The sequence below is a fragment of the Saccopteryx leptura genome, chromosome 1 (genome assembly GCF_036850995.1).
Source record: "Saccopteryx leptura isolate mSacLep1 chromosome 1, mSacLep1_pri_phased_curated, whole genome shotgun sequence".
Lineage (NCBI taxonomy): Eukaryota > Metazoa > Chordata > Mammalia > Chiroptera > Emballonuridae > Saccopteryx > Saccopteryx leptura.
In genome coordinates this window covers 271,200,385-271,216,749 of record NC_089503.1, presented here as the reverse complement: position 1 = coordinate 271,216,749, position 16,365 = coordinate 271,200,385, and the positions used below count along the sequence as shown (strand labels likewise).

The following is a 16,365-nucleotide window of genomic DNA, read 5'->3' as shown; positions in this document are numbered from 1 at the left end:
TGGGAAGGGAGAAGATAAAAGTCAGCCTGGGCAAGTTACCTGTGGAACAGACTAAGGTGGTGAGCTATAGTATTAGGAAGAGATGGACAATGAACTCTCAAGCTTGAAAGGGAGAAAAGGAAAATATACAGATCTGGAAGTGATCATCGCAGAGTGGTCACTGAAGATAACAGAGCACATGGGACCATCCAGACTCCAAAGTGTATGAGGTGTGAAAAAGAGACGACTAGGGACAGAAGGCAGAATAGCAACCATTCAAGGGAATGAAAGACTGCTATCTTGTGATCTGTTAAGTTTCTTGTCTTTAGGCAAGGAACTAAAACCTATAAGCAATACTAAACGAACTAGATGACTTCTACAGCATCTTTCCACTCTGAAAGGGAGTCCTAGTTGTTCATTCATCCAGTATTTCTTACAATCTGAGAAATAACTTTTTGTTACCATTCAGAAAAACTAATATCATACCTATTTTTACTCTGTGGCTTTGTTAGTCCAGTGATAAAAAAAATTTTTTTTGAAAAATTAAAGTTTCTTAGTGTTTGATAATGCTATTTTCTGAAAGGGAAGGGGTGCTTGGATTACCTGGACAGGAGAGCTCAGGCTCTACACCTAATTTCTTATCCTATTTTCTCCTCTGAGGGCCAGTTATATGGTAGGTATGAGAATGCACTTTTATCCAAAAACAAGTTCCTACTTATTCTTTCCTTCCCTTTCTGCCACCTTCTGCCTAACTAAGACTGTGCATAATTTATGGATGGAAGTTTTAAATGTTTTACTACATTTCAGAAATGTACCTATAATTCTCACTAATATTTACAGTGTGCTGGGTTTCTGTTCCTCTTTTGGCTCAATTCTAAAAACAGTGAAACACAGGTACATATACTTTTTTTTTCATTAAACCCCAAAATATTTTATTAAAATAAACTATCATTTTTGGCATAACAACACACCCAGTGTATTTCTAGAAAGGATTATTGGCAGTTTGACTTAATCTTAAAAATGACACTGGTCCCACCAAGTGGCACCTGGAACAGATGTTAGAGGAACTTGATCTCTTCTGACTGTACACACCCACCCTTCCTCTCCCGCCACTCTGCAAGCCTTCTTTTTCCTTTCCTGTTCTTGTCTTTCACTTTTCCTTCCTGCAGTGCCCATGAACTTTTATTATTACCACTAATGACACTAAAGTTAACACAACTGCTAACCAACCCCTAACCTAGAAATCCAATGGATATAATTCTAATTGGAGTCGACAATCAACTTTTTGGTTGACCTAAGAAAACAACTTAACTGTATTCTGCTTCAGTGGTCCAGTCTATAGGACAGAAAAAAATAAATGGCTCTAGAAGTAAACCTATGTGAAGACAAACCTGGACAAAGCTCAGAGTCATGATCTGCAGATACAGGCTCTGAATAACCAAAAAACGTGGGGAGGAGGGCAAACCAGAGATGACATTTGACACTATTTGAAGTTTAGAGTCATGCCAAGTTATTAAATATAGGAAGGGTTTAAGTAGAGAAGATGAAAAGAAATCAAGGCTAGAAATAAAAAACTTCAGCAAGATATTATAGTTCTGGGAAATTTTTATGGGTTCCATAAAACTTTATGGGAAAGGTAAATAATTATGTTCCTTCCACAATCCCTTCCCTCAAATCAGTGCTCCTGAAGCTATGTTTGGATGTTGCATGCTTTTTCTACAAACACAGCTGCTCTATGCATTCATCAAAGAGAAGGCTGGCCATGGGTTTCTTTCTTTCTCTCTCTGGCTAATTGTATCCTTACCTTCTCTGTTTGAGACAATTTATCACTGACAGTGTGCTTGCAGGCTGGGGCCCTCGGCAAGCACAGCACAGCTGCTTCCACTAGGCCGCAAGGGGCAACAGACACACAAAAGCTTAGAGTGCTAAAACTGGGTAAAAAATTTTTTTTAAATTGCAAATGAAAAGTTAAAGACAAGTTTATTTGTCCTATACAACCTCGTGTCCCAACACCAAAATAATCTAGGTCCTCATGGCTGCCTTAACAGCTTTACAGCTCTGGGCTATAATGTCCTCCTGCTGCTTGTTGGCCTGAAAAGCTCCAAGCCACCCTTGAGTCTAAGCTCAAGCACTACCGCCTCCAGGGGGAGCTGTTTAGCTGCTCCCAAACCGTGCTCCTTGCCTTTAAGCTCCTCTCACTGCTCCTTCATTAGAATAGCAATGTGCAAGTACTTTCACACCTGAGTGTAGCTCTGTGGTCACTCAAGTGTGGTGACCTGCCGGCTTTCGGAGGGAACACTGTGTCTTCCTATCACCGCCTCTCCGGGTACTCAGGACGTACCCCATAGGTCATCCATAGAAGGAAAGAATTCCCTACATCTCAACACCCATCCATCCAAGAACTTCATTATCTATCACCTAGATCAGGGGGTCTCAAACTCAACTCAGCATGTGGGCCGCAGAGCAAGATCACAGCCATTCGGCGGGCCGCACTAGGTCTACAAAAGGCAACTGTTACGCAACACTTTTCTCACTGCAGTACAGTGAAGCACAATCGTACATGCAGTTTACTCAGTGTCACAAAACGACCAGAAACTGTAGTTCGCATCACAACTGCTGTTAACTAAGCTAATATCTAGCTAGGATGCTAGAGAAATGAAAAATACAAGTAGGCCCCTAGGCTTACTTAATTTTATCCAAAATATTTTGAACTTCGTGGATTAGTCTGCGGGCCGCACAAAATTGTTCGGCGGGCCGCATGCGGCCCACGGGCCGTGAGTTTGAGACCCCTGACCTAGATTAAATTAGTCTCTTCATTGGGTCTTCCAATTTCTGGGCCCTCTTCCCTCAAATTCATCCCATATACTCTACTGTCATTGTAATCTTACTAAAGTACAACTTTAATTAAATGTATCAGGCTGAGCAGTTGATGATGCAGAGAATGAAAAGCTGAAGACACCTGTTCTCTAAACTCAGTGGGCTCAAATCCAAAAGGGCAGAGAGAGAAGTAAATAATTAAGCAAATAGTAAATAATTTATCAGGTGTTAAAGAGATATATCCAACTCATGCTAATCCCTTGACCTGGCATGTCCTTCACTCTTAAATGGTAAATCCATGTGTCATTTTATATACTAAGAAGACTTCCTAATCTCTTCAGCAGGAAGCAATCTCTCCTTTCTCTGCTCCCACAGTCCCTGACATCACTTCCTGTTTGAACTTGGACCTAAATTTCTGTTTGAATGTGTCTCTAAATGGAAGGGCAACGTATTTTACTCGTCTCTATTTTGCCATGATACCTAATTCAGTGTCATATAAATAGTTGATAAATGTTGAATTATGATGGTTAACCTCACTTAAATTCCTTTAGGATTTGCCAGTATTAAGAATATCAATGGGTCAAATATATGCAATTAAAGACTGAAATATTTTCACTCTGGCCACTAAAATAGAAAAAGTCTATTTAGTTTGGCTAGATAATAGTGGACATATGAAGAATATCCTAAACCAGATTTGGAAAATGTGTCCAAATGAACTGGATCTCTACGGTAAAAACACAACAAAAGGCAACTCCCTAGTGCTGTTAACCAGGCAGCCAGCCTCTGCTGACAAATACAGAAAAATTATGATGGGCAAACATGGTGTGGTGCTTCCATAATGGGGGCAAGCCAGCGGGCAAATACTTAAGTAAAAATGTCCACAACTTAGTAAACATTAAATTCACTTAAACAATATACTGGCAGAAGAAAATATTTCAAAAACAGTCATTAAATAAGCTCTTTCAGCTCTCAAATAATACAACTTTCCAGAGGGAAATACTTACAGCTTTTATTCATTCTTTAAAGTCTACACTCGTTTTTCTGCAACAGTGCTAATATAAGATACCTTTCAAGTCCTTATTAGGATGCCCAATTCTTTAATTTCATGTTTGAAATTATGTCTGTCCTCCCTCTACCTCATTCCTTCAGCATAATTGCTTTAGTTAAATGCAACAGTTGTGTACAGAATAAGGTAGACAGCAATTTAACCATCATTCACTGAATCACAAAAATGAAAGACTTTTAACATTGCATGATTTTAAAAGCATCACTAAAATTCCAACTTCTCAATGTTGGCCAAAAACAAAGCTCAAAACTCAAACTTTAACACCTTTTAAAAAAATACTATGCTACAATGATGTTTTTCAGCTCCTAATTGGCTTGAATGATGTCAGAACATCTAATTATATCATTTATTTCATCATTAAAATTGATGAAGGCAAACACTGTGTCTCATCAACAGATTTTGTCGAGTCCTTAGCAAACTACCTGTGGGAACTTTTAATCTAAAGACTTGAGTTTAAGTTTGCTATTAGGCGGTAGCACAGTGGATAGAGCATCGGACTGGGATGCAGAAGGACCCAGGTTCGAGACCCCGGGGTTGCCAGCTTGAGCGCGGGCTCATCTGGCTTGAGCAAAAAGCTCACTAGCATGTACCCAAGGTCACTGGCTCGAGCAGGGGGTTACTCAGTCTGCTGAAGGCCCATGGTCATGGCACATATGAGAAAGCAATCAATGAACAACTACAGTGTCCCAACGAAAAACTGATAATTGATGCTTCTCATCTCTCTCCGTCCCTGTCTGTCTGTCCCTATCTATCCTTCTATCTGACTCTTTCTCTATACCTGTAAAAAAAAAATTAAAAATAAAAAAATAAGTTTGCTATTAGAATTAAGTAAGACAGTCTACGGCCATACCACCCTGAACACGCCCGAACTCGTCTGATCTCGGAAGCTAAGCGTGTCGGGCCTGGTTAGTACTTGTATGGGAGAATTAAGTAAGATGGGCCCTGACGAGAGGCTCAGTGGAAAGAGCATCGGCCTGGCATATAGATGTTCTGGGTTGATTCCTGGTTAGGGTACACAGGAGAGGTGACCCCCCCCCCCTCTTCTCTCTCTCTTCCCCTTCTGCAGCTTGTAAATCAAGTGGTCCAAGTGTGGCCCCGGGTGCTGAGGATAGCTCCATCAGAGCCCATCAGCCTCAGATGCTAAAAATAGCTTGATACTTGAGCATTGGTCCCAGATGGGGTTGCTGGGTCAGGGTTCATGCGGGAGTCTGCCTCACTATCTCTCCTCCTCTCACCTAAAATATTTTTAAAATAAAGAATTAAGTAAGCCCTGGCCGGTTGGCTCAGCGGTAGAGCGTTGGCCTGGCGTGCGGGGGACCCGGGTTCGATTCCCGGCCAGGGCACACAGGAGAAGCACCCATTTGCTTCTCCATACCCACCCCCTCCTTCCTCTCTGTCTCTCTCTTCCCCTCCCGCAGCCAAGGCTCCATTGGAGCAAAGATGGCCTGGGTGCTGGGGATGGCTCCTTGGCCTCTGCCCCAGGCGCTAGAGTGGCTCTGGTTGCGGCAGAGCGACACCCCGGAGGGACAGAGCATCACCCCCTGGTGGGCAGAGCGGTCGCCCCTGGTGGGCGTGCCGGGTGGATCCCGGTCGGGCGCATGCGGGAGTCTGTCTGACTGTCTCTCCCCATTTCCAGCTTCAGAAAAATACAAAAAAAAAAAAAAAAAAAAAGAATTAAGTAAGATGAATAGAGCTGAATTATTTTTCTGTTTTTTCCCCTAAGAGAATTTATGTTTGACATGCAAAACTGTAAAAACTCCTAAAAACAGGAGGAAGAAAAGATAACTCGGGTAGGCCTAGAAGAAGGAGGTAAATTAAACAAAGAAGTTTTTGTACTAAAATAAAGCAATATAAGAGAAAGCAAACCTGGATATTAGGGGTCAAGTGCTAACCTTTCCACTTCCTACCTACCTATATGACCCTGATAATTGTCATCTCACTAGGCTCCAGTTTCCTCATCTAAAGCAGACATAACAGCACACAGGGTCATTGTGGTGATTAAATGAGATAATATTTTATAAAGTATTAGCAGTGTCTGGTACATAGAAAATGGCAAGAAAATGGTTAACATTATTGATTAAATCTCTATTACACTATACCCTAACTGGTGACATTCAGAAAGAAAAAGAAACCAAGAATATGTCAGAGAGGAAGATGATATATCATACAAAGAACTAAGTTTATCTATTACTATCTATTATGAGAAATATAGATTACACAAAGCATTTTCACATTAAATGTCCAAATTACTTACTGTGCCTCCAGGATTGCAGAATAATCTAGAGAACTGAAGCCAATGCCTCCAAGTCATAAAGCAGAATGTCAATGACTGTATGGAAGGAGAACAGGATCAAAAAATCAAAATAAAAATTTTAAAATGTGCTTATTGATGTATACAGAAGCTTCTCTATTTCCAAACTTTCAACTTTTAAATTTTCATGTGTGCCAGGCCCCACAGCAAAGGCATTATGACTCTGCTCACCAAAAATAGATGGTATTAGCAATCATGCACAGCCATTTAAGTCTCTGCCATCTTGTTCTTTTTTCTGGGGAAGTTATTGCATTTGTGTTGATTTTAAGGTGTTAAACATTATTAACTCTATCATATTAAGTAATTGCAAAAGCAGTGAAAGTATTCCAAAATTAGGAAGAACAGAATCCTATCCTGAATCAGACAAAGAGAGAGCAAATAATTGTAAAAGGTAAGAAAACAATGGATGTGGCCGTGCACATGAGAGCAGACACACACACTTAACGTGAAAACTCCATACCTGTGGAATCAGTAAGAATCAGCAAAAGACAGGAAAAACAGGAAAGCTTCGGTATGTGTAGCCAGAGAATCAACATCATTTTGGGTTGTCAACTATTCTACTGTTAATTCAGGGGACAGCAAAGAGTTTATTTAAGAGTTTAAAAGTTGAGCATTGTACAAGTGCTACTATCGTAAGCTACAGACAAACTGCCAAAGTTTGAGGCCTCTTTGAATTTATACAACAGCAATGGAGTGGTCAGTCCACTATATAATGTAACTTCTAAGTTCTTCCCTAGGACTCATGCAGAGACCATCTAAAGGCAGGGTCTACCTATCTCAGTGGATTTTCAATGTAGACAAAACTAATCTATTATGGGAAAAGTCACCCCCAGTGCTTAGAGGAACACATAACTTTCTTAAACAAACCATAGTTAACTTACAAACAACTCCATTAAATTCCAGGCTTAGATTTTGTCAATTGGGGGGTGATAAATGCAAAGAGTATTCCATCACCTATTAATTTAAACTGCATATAAGAAATCTTTTTTAAAAACGTTTTGCCACTTTTATCTTGTTATAATAACATAAATAAATGGGCTTTACATCCTGACTGTAGTTCTACTACTTTTCCCATTAGGTTTTAAACTCAGCAACCACAGCCTGACCTGTGGTGGCGCAGTGGATAAAGCGTCAACCTGGAAATGCTGAGGTTGCCGGTTTGAAACCCTGGGCTTGCCTGGTCAAGGCACATACGGGAGTTGATGCTTCCAGCTCCTCCCCCCTTCTCTCTCTCTCTCTCTCTCTCCCCCTCTCTCTCTCCTCTCTAAAAATGAATAAATAAAATTTTTAAAAAATTAAAAAAAATAAAATAAACTCAGCAACCACAAATTATTTTACTGTGGGAGTTTTCTAGAATTTACCCAACTCACACAAGGAGAGAGCACTTATTATATTCATTCACAGAGACTGTACCTTTGAAGTTCTACTTAAAACTGAAGTCAATCAGGGTACTAGGAAAGAAATTGAATGGTCCCCACCTTGCTAGACAGTTATGGATAGGCAATACCCCTATCACTGCCTAGATATACCATTTTTCCCTAATCTGTAAATCCACTTGAGTTCATTGGGATCCCAATACTTAGATAACCAATAACAGATGTGAACTATTCCTGAAACTTAACAAATAAAATAAACTGGTTCTTTCATTCAACAAAGCAGCATTTATTAAGTAGGCTGATGCTACTGTGTATTTTTGATTTAATGTACTGATTTTAATGTAATCATGGGGATGCTGGATGATAATATGCTTCCTTGATTCACCCTACATTATATGTAAAATAAAATCAGTTTAACTTCAGACCAATATGTGCACGGTGCATTTCTATAGCACTTTTTATTTGACAATCCCAAAAAAGCTTTCAAAGTTGCCCTAACATAAAGTATCAGTGACTGAACGTCTCTCATTTTATACACATACGACACTTTATTCAAAATCCTGGTTCAGGCACTATAAATTTAGCTGTTTGTGGTAATAAAAACTAAAAGGGCTTAGACTGGCATCCGATCATTACATAAAGTCCAACTTTACAATTCAATCCAAAAAATACACAGTGCTAAATGATCTTTTAAAATTACAAGCCAAAATATACAACTCAAAAATTCCATCAGACAAAGAAGTTAATGTAAGTATAACTTCTTATTTCTAAATCCTTAAGTGTATCCTACTAGATACTAAGTCAAACTTATCAAAAGTCCCACCCAATGGTTACCTTTAATTTGCACAGCCACTTCCAAAAATTAGTCAAATATCTAACATGCAAAAACAAACAAACAAACACCTTATTTACCTGGGGTTTTGTTATTTTGGAGCTCGTTTTAGAAAACTGATCCCTAAATTAGGGTTCCAGAAAAATGTTTTCCCAAATCAATTCTTTGAAAATACAGAGAGATTGTCAAGAATGGGAGAGAAAATAAAGAAAGTGGTTAAGCACAGGGATAGATGTATAAGCCAGAATTCCTGGGTTGCAATCCCTGTTCTACTATTTTTCTAGTTATCTGACATTGGTAACTCAGTTACCCTATCTGCAAAATGGGAATTAAAAACATACTCCATATGGTTGTTGTAAGGCTTAAACCCAGGTAAATTACTACACAGAAGGGTTTATCAGCAAGTAGCATTATATAAAGTGTTTGCTTATTAAGATTACCACATGATTTGTTCATCTAAATCATCTACACAAATGCCTTTCCCTACTCAGAGCCTTCCTTGTCTTGACTTCATGGAATTTAATCCCTCCCTGACTTCTTCAAAAATGCATTGTGTATTACAGTTATTTGAGTGATATTCCCTCCCATTAGATTATTATCTCATTAAAGACAGAGACCACATCTGAGTGTAATGGTTAGCAAATATTGTTGAATTTTGCCCTTTATTTCTCTCTCTCTCTCTCTCTCTAAAGGTTCTGAATAATACCCTGTTAATTAGCAAACCTTTACTTGGAGACAGGAGTTTCAGGTAACCAGTACACTTAAATATTGATCATACTTTGATAACTATTCTCTTAAGACTTAAAAAAAATTTTGAGGGGGAGAAAAGGAGTCACTTAATATTTTTAAACTACTAATCAAGAACATCTTTTAAAGTTTTTTTTTTTAATTTCTTATGCTTTTTAAAAAAAATGTCTTATGCTTCAAAAGCTTATTTCTCTCAAAAAGCCCATGGTGTTCTTAATATAAAAAAAACAGTAGCATAATTTCTGCATATGTCAAGTCTAACTTAATCATAACTTGCCCATCTACTGATTTTAATGTAATCATGGGGATGCTAGATGATAATATGCTTCCTTGATTCACCCTACATTATATGTAAAATAAAATCATTTTAACTTCAGACCAATATGTAAATCTTTCTGGCTTTGATTTGTGCCCCCTTTTCCGTCTTAGCAAAGTGCCACTCACTCACACTCAACACACACATACATAAGCCTCCGATATATCCAGGATTACCTAAGAAAGCATGTTCTGAAGTATTATCCAACTTCAGTAAACACAATGATGTTGCTCTTACTTGGAGGGAACGGACTTTTTTGAAAACAAATGGCGGAGCTGAGTCCATTGCCTTGTTACCATTTTCTACCAAGTACAATCTTTCCTTTGTTTTATAATGAAATTAATTTTTCAGCCTAAAAACTGCAGAGTACATATTTAGGTGCAGAAATAGTCCTAGTCTCAATTCTTTGACTAGGATTCTTTGAAATTGATTCTCAACTTTAAAACAAATGCAAAAACAAAAGGCTAAAGAATAATTGCACCTGTTTTACATAGTTCTTCTAATTTTTTTTTTCATTCCCAGTGGCAGGGCTTTTCAAAGGAGTACAAAAAATACTCCCTGTTTGTTTCTCATTTTAAATACATTCCAACCAATGGGAAACACTATTAGCCATCTTAGCAAGGAGTAGAATGCCAAGTGCAAAGCTGAGACAGATCAAACCAAAACACTGTCTTCTTTTCAGATTACAATTTTTCACATAAAAGTACTTTGATGAACCTATGCAAAGAACAAATGCCACCATAATTTAGTAACATATTTTAGATTAATTTCTCTCCCCTCACATAGTCACAGAGTGGTTAACTCACATACAGGTTGAGGCAAAGGTAGGTTTATAGTTGTTTGTATGGAAAATAATACAATAATTAATAAACAATAATACAAGAATGAACTCTGTTTTGCATACTCACACTGTAAACCTACTTTTGTCATCACACTGCACAATACCTCTCAGCTACTGGGTAGAGAGTATAATAAACTTAATTGTTTTATATATCCTGAGATATACAAAGCAAAGTAAATCAAACACAAAGTGGTTTCCAGTGGTTTATATATATGTATATGACTGAGACAATGAATTTCAAAAAACTTTCAGTGGATAAATAAAATGGCTTTAAATAGACCTTGCCTTTAAGCAGGGAAACCTGACAAGTTTAATCCCCCACTACATCCCTAACAGCCAAAAGACAAGGTCTCCCTCATTGATCACCTCCCTACAACCAGGAGGCATAAATTAAAACACAAGTTGTTTTCTCGGATTTGAGCCATAATAAAGCTAAAACCAAGGGCTTTTCGGGAAATTGGCTTCTATCAAAACTTATCAGAAGTTAGGTGAAATAGACAAGAGCGTTGGTTCAGTATTTATCAAGAGAACAGTCACTCTTTTGGACAAGCCACTGCTACTTCCAGCACCATCAGCTCACTCCCCACCCCCAACTTCTTTTTATATCTTTTCTCTAAACTTACAACCCGAAAAGCGATCCACAAAAGTAGTATCAGCACACGGGAGGCCACTGGTTTTGAAAATAAAGTTTGTTCTTTTGCTATCAACGACAACTTTCTAAAGGTGAAATGTCTCCTACTCAATCGGGGATAACCTTTCTTATTCGCATACCAATCACTCGTTTGTCTGCAATAGTAAAAAGATGGGAAGGCAAAAAAAGGAGTGGGAGAAAATTATGTCGAAAAGCAGGGTGTACGCTTCCAGGGGTAGGGACAGATTTTGAGACCGGCTTTGAGCACTCCGCGGCTTCTGGGAGCTGGTGGCTTTCCTGTGTCTGAGAAATGTTCAGCGACCTGACGCATCAGTTTTTAGGAATGATACACAAACAGCTCACACAATTGAAGAGCCATGCCCCCAGTCTCTCCTCCCGGGACCTCGGCCTGAGGGCACGGGACAGCGGGGCAGGGGGACACCAGGTCAGGGTCCACGACGTTTGCTATTGTTCACCGAGCCCAGGCAGGGACCTGAGCCGCGCGCTCGAGGGATGAGGGAAAGGCTGAACGGAGCAAGGAAGGACAGGTTCCTCCCCAGGCTCGAGGTTATCTCTCCGGACACACGGGTCCAGTGTCACCCCGGGAACAGGAGGGCCCAGGCCGTCGCCAGAGCTTCAACGGAGACATGACCAGCCCTGAGATGAGCCCAGCTCTTCCCGGACACCCAGAGGCACCCTGACCTCTCCCTTCCGCTCGCAGAGTCGGGGCAGGTGCGGCGACCCCGGCCCCTCCCAGCTTCGGCCGCGGAGCACCGCACTCGCGGACTCACCTGCCTCCGGTCGCGCCTGCGGCCGGCTCAGCCTCCGCCCGGACCGCAGCCGGCCGGCGCCCGTCCGCTCCCGGCCGCCAGCTCCGCCCTCGCTCCGCCCCTGAGAGGCGGGACCCACGGCCGCGCCGGGATCTCGGGCAGCCTCCCTGAACTCTCGCGAGTCCTCCTTCCTGCGCTTCCCGGCAGCTGGGCCGGTCCGACTCGGCACTGACGTCATACGCAGCACAGCCGGGAGCAGGCTTCTTTCGTCAACGTGGCCTTCTGCCGGCTCACAACCACCTGGTGAATAGCTAACGGGCTCTGGAGGAGCTGACTGGAGAGCCCCTTCGCCTCCATCGTAAACCTCACATCCTTTCTCTCTGCTGCTCAGTGTTGGTTCAGAGCTCCCTTGGGAGAGGCTCAGTGTGTTGTCATGTTAGTTACTTGTCCTGAAAGTGCTCAGAATTTTTTCCAAGACTAAACAATGAAATGCAAAGAGTGTTAGAGCTAGGGGCTAAGAGATACATCTCCATAAACCCACACATTTTTCAGATTAAGAAAATATGGTCAATGAAAATGGATTGGCTGACCAAGTTATTTTTAGTCAGTAGCCAGGAGATCCAGAAGCCACCTAGGTTCCCTGACCCTTTCCCATTTCATTACGGCTCAATTCTAGAGACTTGAGAGGGGCTCAAATTTGGAAAAGCCATAAAAAACTTAGGTGGCAAACATGAAAATTTTGACGGCATTACCTTGGAAAATCTAAAATAATTGACAATACTGAGCTACTTTGTCATTAAGATCAGAAAAATGTGAGCAAAATCACTTCCCTGTAGCATGATGCAGAAGTAGTGGCTTTAGAAAGATGATGCATTTGGGTTTTAGGAGAAAACTTATTGGACAAAGCAAATAAAAGAGAATTACTCCCAATTATCATTGACAAGTGTATCTTTAATCTGAGTACTGGTGGTTTCATAAAATAGCCTTAACTGTTAGACTACAAAAATAATATACGAAGCTGGTACTGTGCTTGCAAAAAATGTAAGTTAGAGATGCCAATCATTATCTTTAGTTTCACCAAGAGCAGGTGACTCATGCAAAAGACTTAGGGAAGAATCATGATATCACTTCCCTCTCTTCTTTTACGCTGGGTGCTTTCTCATACATATTTAGGTAGAGGAAAAGCACTAGTCTAGTAATTAATGTATTCTTGAGGAAATCAGTTCCACCTACAGTATATCATCTGATCATTTGGAAGCTCAAAGGGCAATTGGCATAGACAACCACAAGGAGGTTTAATTGTGATCAAACATACTTGACAGAGGCCTATACACCTCTCTCCCCGTGTGTGTGTGTGTGTGTGTGTGTGTGTGTGTGTCCTAATTAACATGGGTAAAATTGAGAACAGTTTATGACGAGTTTAATAGCAAAGTTATGTTTTTATACTTTTATCATAGAACTAGAGTAATATGGATTAGCTCCGGTAATCAGATTAGGATAATATAGGGTAGGCTAAAACTTTGACCTCCAGTTTCTAAATTGAAGCCATTCTAAACATATTCCCCCAACAGATTGTTGAAGGAGCCTGAACTGAAATGGAAGCTGTTTGTCTAAATTTGGAAGTTTGGTGAAATCTATGCACCTCCTTTTTCAAAATAGTGTTCTTAAATGCATAAAATAAACTACCTAGGGCTGCAAAGGTAATTGATTACATTAATATATAGTTATCAAAATACTAAAAAGTAATTTTGTGATATAGTTCTGTGGTAGGCAGCTTCTAAAATGACTCCCCAATAATTCTTACCTTCTGGTAGTCCTGTCTTGTGCTGAGTGTGGGCTGGACCTAGTGACTTGGTTCTGAAAAAGAGAAAATAGCAAAAATGATGAGGTATCACTTCCATTATTAAGTTACGAAAAGATTGGCTTTCATCTTGTTCTCCTTTCTTGCTCTCTCACTGTGGTGGAAGCCAGCTGCCATGCTGTGACCTGTCTTATGGAGAGAGGTCGATGTGGCAGAGAACTGAGAATGGTCTCCAGTCAACAGTCACCAAAAATGGAGGCACTCAATCCAACAACCCATGAGGAATTGAATCCTGCCAACAAACACATAAGTGAACTTGGAAGCAGATTTTCTCCCCATTCAGACGACTGCAGCCCCAGTTGACACCTTAATTACAGCCTGGTAAAAGACCATGAGCCAACAGACCAGCCAAGCTATGCCAGATTCCTGGGCCACAGAGACTGTGAGATAAATATTTGTTGTTTTAAGGCACTAATTGTGGGTATAGTTTGTTATATAGCCTTAGATAACTAGTAGTTATATTGATTCTTTACTAATGCATTTTCTAACAAGAGCAAGACCTACAGAAATTTTACAGTAGTGATGCACATAAATAATATTTTGAGATTATTTTGAGATATCTGCAACAACTTTTTTTTTTATTCATTTTTTAGAAAGGAGAGAGAGAGGGGGAGAGAGAGAGAAGAGAGAGAGAAGGGGGGAAGGAGCAGGAAGCATCAACTCCCATATGTGCCTTGACCAGGCAAGCCCAGGGTTTCGAACCAGCGACCTCAGCATTTCCAGGTCGACGCTTTATCCACTGCGCCACCACAGGTCAGGCTGCAACAACTTTTATGTGGTAGTAATTATGTGTGATTTCTACTGGGGGCAAAGACACAGATTGTTAATAGTAGCTATAGTTATAATGAAAGAAATGCTCATTTTCTATTAGGTTTTAGTGAAAAACTATAAAAATATACATATACATTAAAATGTAAGTCTATGTAATATATATATATATGTATGTATGTATGTACGTGTTTTCATCAAAGTTCACAAACCCAGATTAAGAAAATTTGTCTTAAATAATAGATTATTTGTAAGGTCTACCAAAATTCTTACCAGTATTTTCTTCAGATATTAGAATTAAAGTTCAAGTAATAAGCCAGGTAACAAATCTATACCATGGCCACTGGTAAATTTTATTAACCTATAGTTCAATGTGAATGTTTATCCCCTGTCTTTCACTTATTCCCTCTTTTTCAAATTTATGCTAAATATAGGTTGACAAGCTAAAATTTTAGACCAGAGAGAAGGATGAAAATTATGGTGAAAACTTTTGCCTCGCTCAGAATGCATCAGTAAAACTGTAAGCTCCTGGACCATAGAGATTTTTAGTATTACTTTCACTCTTCCAGGCCTATTAGTAAATAGGCAACAACAATGTCAATGACAAATCAGAGCAGTAAATAGTAATAGAAGGAAACTACTATTAATAAAACCTTTCCACCAAATGAGTAAAGTTGCTTTTCTTTTTCTTTTTTTTTTTTGTATTTTTCTGAAGCTGGAAACGGGGAGGCAGTCAGACAGACTCCCGCATGCACCGGGATCCACTCGGCACGCCCACCATGGGGCGCTGCTCTGCTGAAACCAGAGCCATTCTAGCGCCTGAGGCAGAGGCTACAGAGCCATCCTCAGCACCCGGGCAAACTTGGCTCCAAGGAGCCCTGGCTGCGGGAGGGGAAGAGAGAGACAGAGAGGAAGGAGAGGGGGAGGGGTGGAGAAGCAGATGGGCGCTTCTCCTGTGTGCCCTGGCTGGGAATCGAACCCGGGACCCCTGCACGCCAGGTCGATGCTCTACCACTGAGCCAACCGGCCAGGGCTAAGTTGCTTTTCTATATATATAACTTTGCAACTATAGGATATGGTCAAAATAGTATTTAGAGGATAATTTATTGCTTTAAATTTACTTAACAGAGTATACAAAAATGTAAAAACAAATGAACCAAGCTCTCAAATCAGAAAACCTGAAAAAGAAAACAAAATAAATCCAAAGAAAGTAGAAGGCTGTAAAGATTAGAGCAGAAGCCCTTCTGTGCACCAAGTACAATATTATAGATAGTATATGCAATCTCTCCTATTTCGCTCTATTTTTCAGATGTATGTGAATTCCTTTATAATTAACAAATTAAAATACAATTCTAAAAGATAAAGGCAGAAATTAATGCAATAGGGAATTTATTTTTAAAAGACAAAACTTGACCAATAACAACCAAAAGCTGATTCTTTGAGAAGTCAAAAAAATTGTGTCCTGGCTGGATAGCTCAGTTGGTAAGAGCATCAACCCAAAGTGCAAAGGCTGGACTTTGATCCCAGGACAGGGTACATACAGGAACAGCTTGATGTCCCTGTCTCTCGATCTCTACTTTTCTCTCTCACTAAAATCAATTAAAAAATTAAAAAGAAAAGGAAAAGTCAAAGAAGTTAGAATAACTTTGGCAAGACTAATCCAGAATAAAAAGACAAAATTGTAAGAATGATAATGGAGATGTAGAGATTTTTAAAGAAAAAAAAATGTTATTTAAAAAAATAGAAACAGACTATTGAAACAAGATGGTTCAGCACTCCTTTACGTGTGAATAAGAGAGTCATGTTAATTCCTGATTTGCTCCATGGATAGACTCGTAAGAGTAACTAACATTTACTGAGTTCTTTCCATGTGCCAAGCATTGGGCTGTTTGCTTGTACCATCTCATTTAATCTTTATAATAAGACTGTGAGTTAGGTATTATTATCCCTAGTTTACTGATGATGAAACTGAGTCTCAGAGAGCTGTAGTGACTTTCCTAAGATCAATCCAATAACAATTAATTAAGTCAATCCAGATTCCAAATAGTAG

The 16,365-nt window shown here is 39.8% G+C and overlaps 1 protein-coding gene across 9 annotated transcripts in view; it reads right to left on the bottom strand.

The window, feature by feature from the left end:
• STK38L (serine/threonine kinase 38 like) overlaps nt 1-11,800 on the bottom strand; it is a 101,303-nt gene extending 89,503 nt beyond the window's left edge. For 6 of the 9 annotated variants that reach the window (XM_066353358.1, XM_066353424.1, XM_066353368.1 and 3 more), the window contains exons 1-2: nt 11,708-11,800; nt 6,117-6,191 (exon numbers count right to left, since the gene is read on the bottom strand). The gene's annotated coding sequence lies outside the window, so the exon portion shown is untranslated. Of the gene's footprint in view, nt 1-6,116; nt 6,192-6,633; nt 6,734-11,707 lie in introns of all 9 variants that reach the window. The other 3 variants (XM_066353379.1, XM_066353414.1, XM_066353432.1) reach the window with 2 other exon arrangements.
• Between the last annotated feature and the right edge of the window lie 4,565 nt (nt 11,801-16,365).